The following is a 6,566-nucleotide window of genomic DNA, read 5'->3' on the forward strand; positions in this document are numbered from 1 at the left end:
CAGGGCTTGTGAAAGGAAGAATTCTAGTAAACTTCTCCCTGTTTTGGCCTGGGAACAAGAAACAAACTCCAAGCATAAAGATAAAAAAGGAAAATTAGCTGGGCATGGTGGTGCATGCCTGTAATCCCAGCTACTCTGGGAGGCTGAGGCAGAAGAATCACTTGAACCTGGGAGGCGGAGGTTGCAGTGAGCCGAGATCATGCCATTGCACTCCAACCTGGGCAACAAGAGCAAAACTCTGTCTCCAAAAAAAGAAGAAAAAAAGATACAAAAATAGTAACCCTTGCTTAGTCTGCAGTATGGCTCTGAAATTAGAGTAAGGTTATATTAGATTGCTAGTGCTTTCAGGCACCTGCAGACATAAATGAAAATCTATCAAAACCTTAAATTATTTCTACAAATAATTTTCCAAATACTATGCTCTGCACAATAGATAACAAAAACAGACTCACAGTGGTTTCAGTGAAAAACATTGGTTCCAACATAAAACATCTGAGCTCACTATATTCAAACATACGAAGACCAAACTATAATTTTTGACAGGAAACCAGAAACCACAGATATATATATATATATCATATGTACAAAAAATAAATTTATTTTATATTATTAGTAAACTCCAGCCTGGGCAACAAGAGTGAAACTCCATCTCAAAACCAAAAACAAAAACAAATTCAAAAACAAAAATTAGCTGGGTGTGGTGGCTCACACCTGTAGTCCCAGCTACTGAAGAGGCTAAGGCATGAGAATCGCTTGAACCCGGGAGGTGAAGGTTGCAGTGAGCCGAGATTGAGCCACTGACCTCCAGCCTGGGTGACAGAGTGAGACTTGATCTTAAAAAAAAAAACAAAAAAAATCTTTAAAAGAACTAAATATGCCAAAATACACGTAGCAAAAACTGATCAAACTTAAAGGAGAGATAGAAAAATTCAGTTTTATGGTTGGAGATGTCAACACCACTCTCTCAGTAATTAATAGATGAAGCAAGCAGAAAATCTATAAGGCTATAAATGATCTGAACAGAACTGGTCGACATTTAGAATACACCATCCCAAGGGAAGGAGTTCTACTTGTCTTGACACCATAGAGGTGGCTTGAGAAGATGTCCTTTGAAGACCCAGTATAGTTTCTGTGCCCTGCAGCAGCCCAAGTGCTTTAAAGCCGTTTCAAGCTGTATAGTTTGCATACCCATCCCAGTGGAGGGGAAAGGGGATAAGTGTTTCAAGGCAACCTTTTCTGCACTTTGCTGAGAAAAGCAAATGGCCTTCTGTGAAGGACAAAACTTGCAGAATTGGGTGTGTGGGAGAGCAAAAAAATCACTGTAGATTGAAGATCTACATTGAGCATCTTCACAGCCCACAGCCTTCTTCCCAATAGTGTTAACTCTGCATTTTTACAGCGTAGCATGTGTGTAGTCTTTGGCTATTACTGGTGTATTATTTGGGGGAGGAAGGATGGGGAGGGGAGAAAGGGAGATGGGTAGCATCATTTTGGTTAACATTTGGGGCCTGATAGGGAAATGGTGAAGCAATGGAAAAGAACAGACAACTAATGATTTGCTTCTATGTCCAGAACATTTTACCTTAAAAAACAATGTCCTTGGCACCATAAATAAGGACTGTGAGAGACTGTTTAAAAGCTGTGAATGTCTGAAACCTATTAGCCAAGGTGTTCCCTGCCTAAACTTATTGCTGTTCCCACAAAGAACTAAGCCAGTTCATAAGTTACCAAAGTTCCCATTTTGGAGATGGAAATTGATGAGGAGGGACAGTCTTTTATTGGAGAGTATACAATACAAGCAGATTATTCTGTCTCAGTGGTGCTAATTCCTGAAATTAGAAGACCCTTTCTTTTCCAATAATGAAGTTATAAATATCAGCTTGTTCATCCAAGCCACTGGCTGAGGTGTTAGGGAAGAAGAAGAGGGTGGTAGAGGAGATAAGGCAGTAGGGAAAGACAAGGGCCCATGCTCTTAGTGGGGAAAACTCTTGGAGCCATTTTTAGTGGGGAGAACTCTTGGAGCCATTCCCTTTTTTGAGCGTTGAACTCTGAAACCATTGTTGGCAGAGTTCAGTCACTGACAGCACAAGTGTCACTGAATTGATCCAAGAGTTTAGTGATTTCAAAAGCAGTGGTCTCAGGAGAAGATTAAACTTTCATATTGGGCAGTGGTTCACTTTAAAACACACACACACACACACAAATTTAAGAAATCCTAAGAAGTAACTGGTACCCAAAATGCTCTGTCTTGAGTCATGAGATCCATCAGTTCTTGATAATTATCTAGACTTGCATCTAGAGCTACATTGTAAAGTCCTTTTAAGTATGTGTTAGATTTCTGTGTAAACTTTGTTTAAATGTAAACTTCATACTACACTGTTTTTGTCTTAATAAAACTATAAATTTATTTTAAAAAATACACCATCCCAAAACTGCAAAATAACATTCTTTTTCTTCTAGAGACAGGGTCTCACTATGTCACCCAGGCTGGGGTCCAGTTGTGTGATCATAGCTCACTATAGCCTTGAACTCCTGGGCTTGAAAGCTCCTCCTGCCCCAGCCTCCTGAGTAACTAGGACTATCAGGTATGCCACCATGCCTGGCTAATTTTTAAATTTTTTTTTGTAAAGATGGGGTCTAGCTATGTTGCCCAGGCTGGTCTTGAATTCCTGGCCTCAAGTGTTCCTCCTGCCTCAGTCTTCCAAATTGCTGAGATTATAGCATGAACCACTGCTTCCAGCCAAAATATAGTCTTCTCAAGCTCACATGGAATTTTCACCAAGACAGACCACCATAAAAACACACCTTTACAAATTTAAAAGAATAGAAATTATACAAAATATGTTCTCCAGCCACAATGGAATTAAAGTAGAAGTCAATAACAAAAAGATAGCTTAAATATCTGAAATCCTCAAATATCTGAAAAACAACACCCTTCTAAATAACCCATGGGTCAAAGAAGTTTCAAGAGATACTTTGTTTCATTTTATTTTTACTTTTATCTTTTTGAGACAGTCTTGCTCAGTCACCCAGGCTGGAGTGCAGTGGCACAATCTTGGCTCACTGCAACCTTCGTCTTGCCTCCTGGGTTCAAGCAATTCTCATGCCTCAGCCACCTGAGTAGCTGGGATTACAGGCATGTGCCACCATGCCTGATTAAGTTTTGTGTTTTTAGTAGAGACGGGTTTTTGCCATGTTGGCCAGGCTGGTCTCAAACTCCTGACCTCAAGCGATCTGCCCGCCTCAGCCTCCCAAAGTGCTGGGATTACAGATGTGAGCCACTGTGCCCAACCCCAAGAGAAATTTTAAAATTAAACAAAAATGAAAATACAAATTATCACAATTTGTGGGATGCAGTAAAAACATTGCTTAATGGGAAATGTATAGTGATGAATGCATATATTCGAAAATCAGAATGATCTAAAATCATTGACACTGGCCCGGTGCAGTGGCTTATACCTGTAATACCAACACTTTGGGAGGCTTAAGTGGGAGAGGATCACTTAAGCCTCCCAAATTGTACCAATTGGCTAAATTAATTGTACCAATTGGCTACGCCAGCCAATTGGTACAATTAATTTAGAAAACAGTTTTATATTAGCCATTAAAGTTTAACATACACTTATTAGGACTCATCAATTTAACTCCCAGGTATACAGTGGTTCTTAAATTTCAGCATGCATTAGAATCACCTGGAGGGATTGTTAAAGTCAGAGAGTCACATTCACAGTTGTTTCTTCAGTAGTTCTGGAACCCAAGAATTTGCATTTCTAAGAAATTTTCAGATGATACTGATACTGCTGGTCCAGAGACCACAGTTCAAGAACTACTATCTTAGAGAAATGCACACATATGTACACAAGAGACATGTGTACAGGAATATTCATAATAGCGGCCAGGCGCAGTGGCTCACGCCTGTAATCCCAGCACTTTGGGAGGCCAGGGCAGGAGGATCACAAGGTCAGGAGTTAGAGACCAACTTGACCAATATGATGAAACCCTGTCTCTACTAAAAATACAAAAATTAGCCAGGCGTGGTTGCACCTGTAATCCCAGCTACTCAGGAGGCTGAGGCAGGAGAATCACTTAAACCTGGGAGGGAGAGGTTGCAGTCAGCCAAGATTGTGCCACTGTACTCCAGCCTGGGTGACAGAGCGAGACTTTGTCTAAAAAAAAAAAAAAAAAAAATTATATGTAATAATACCAAACCTGAAACAACCCAAATGTCCATCAGCAGAAAAATGGATACAATTTTTTTTTTTTTTTGAGATGGAATCTCACTGCAATCCCACCTCTCAGGTTCAAACGATTCTTCTACCTCAGCCTCCCGAGTAGCTGGGATTACAGGCATAAGCCACCACACCTGGCTGAGACTACAGGTACGTGTTACCATGCCCAGCTAATTTTTGTAGAGACAAGGTTTTGTCATGTTGCCCAGGCTGGTCTCAATCTCCTGGGCTCAAGTGATCCTTCTGCCTTGGCCTGCCAAAGTCCTGGGATCACAGGCATGAGCCATTGTGCCTGGCCTCTACAAAAAAAAAAAAATTAATTAATTAATTAGCCAGACATGGTGGTTCATGGTGGTGGCTACTCAGGAGGCTGAGGCAGAAGGATTGCTTGAGCCCAGGAGTTGAAGGCTGCAGTGAGCTATGATCTTGCCACTGCACTCCAGACTGGGTGATAGAGTGAGACCCTGACTCTAAATAAGTAAATAAATGTTTTAAAATGTATTAGTCACTGTTAGAGGTCACAACACTACACCGACTCATTATTTTGCAAAAAGGTAAAGAGAAAAAACTAAGAATGTATGTTACCTTTCCAGTTGGAGTTGCCTTTTAGTGTAAACTAAACCCAGTTGATGAGAGAAAGCCCTTCTTTACAAAATAAAATAAGCGATAAATGTGAATGGAATGATAGGATTATAAAACTCTCCATTTTGCAACCTCTAATGAAATCATTTAATAAAGGATGGATCACCAATGAATAGTGAAGCCATTAGATGAAAAGTTGATGAGGAACTATATAGTCTCACAGTGCCAAAGTATCATCCAAGGATCACATGCTGGTCACATTAGAAAAACACAGCTTTACATGCAGAGATCTGGCTGTCTCTACCTTAAATCAGTGATCAATTTTAACATCACTAATAGAACAATCAGACATCATGTACTTCCTGAAACGATGCAATGAGAGGCATTTTGCTTTAAAATTCTTTAATTTGGTACAATCAAGACTTCATATACAACTTCTAGTTTACAGGAAATACAGGTGATATACAGGTTATACACTGGAGAAATATAGGGAAATACAACATGAAGAACAATTAGATAAACCCAGAAGACTTCTAAAGAAAAATTGACCTAGTCTATCAACATGACGATGTCAAAAATGGGGGAGGGGAGACAGGAAATGGTGTCTATGCTAATTTACAGAGAATTAAGAAACATAACAAAGGCAGTGATTGTCTTTAATTGACTGTTATTTTGAACAAAACACCTGAACAGAAAAGACATTTGGGGGAAAAAATCTGAGAAATTTGGATATGAACTGAGCATTAAATGATATTAAGGAATTATTGTAAATTTTTTAGGTGTTGTAACGGCACTTAGGTTATGCAGGAAAATGTCCCTATTTCTTGGAGATGCATAATGAAATATTTAGAAGAGAAATGTCATGATGTCTATCACTCATGTTTAAATACTAAAAAGAAGCAAATATGGTAAAACATCAATAAGTGTGGATGATGAGTGTGTAGCTATTCAATATGCATTTCTGTCCTTTTTTTATTTTATTTTATTTTATTTTATTTTACTGGAAAGCAAGAGAGGAAGGAGATCAAACTTGAACTTAAGAAGCTCACTCCGCTACTTATTGGATGTCTAGAGTGGAAGCAAAAGAGCAGTTAGCTGATTGTTGCAGTGGTTGTGGTGAAAGAGCACAGTGTTTTAGTTCAGGTAGTGAGGATGGACAGAAGTGGACTGATGGGAGATGTATTTTGCAGGCAAAAACCATGAAATGATTGATTGAGGTGGCACAGCGGGAGAGAAAGGAGAGTCAAAGCTGATGATGAGGCTAGGCCCGGTGGCTCACACCTGTAATCCCAGCATTTTGGGAGGCGGAGGCTGTTGGATCACCTGAGGTCAAGAGTTCAACACCATCTGGCCAACAAGGTGAAATCCTATCTCTACTAAAAATGCAAAAATTAGCCAGGCAAAGCGCCCTGTGCCTGTAATCCCAGCTATTACGGAGGCTGAGGCAGGAGTACGGCTTGAATCTAGAAGGTGGAGGTTGCCGTGAGCCAAGATCACACCAGTGCACTCCAGCCTGGCCAAAGAGCAAGACTCCATCTCAATAAAAAATTAAAAAAGCTAATGATGAAAGCTAATATGTATGGAGCATGGAGTATGTACCAGTCCAGTCATCCTTCTAAGTGATCCACATTAGTGTAACTAATGAAATCTTCACAATCATCGTGTGAGGCAGGTACTATTAGTACCTCCACTTTGCAGATCAGGAAACTTGGACGCAGACAATTTAAACAAGGTGCCCAAGGTCATACCCTTAGT

Source organism: Trachypithecus francoisi, unplaced genomic scaffold (assembly GCF_009764315.1).
Source record: "Trachypithecus francoisi isolate TF-2019V2 unplaced genomic scaffold, Tfra_2.0 Lachesis_group13, whole genome shotgun sequence".
In the NCBI taxonomy this organism is placed as follows: Eukaryota; Metazoa; Chordata; class Mammalia; order Primates; family Cercopithecidae; genus Trachypithecus; species Trachypithecus francoisi.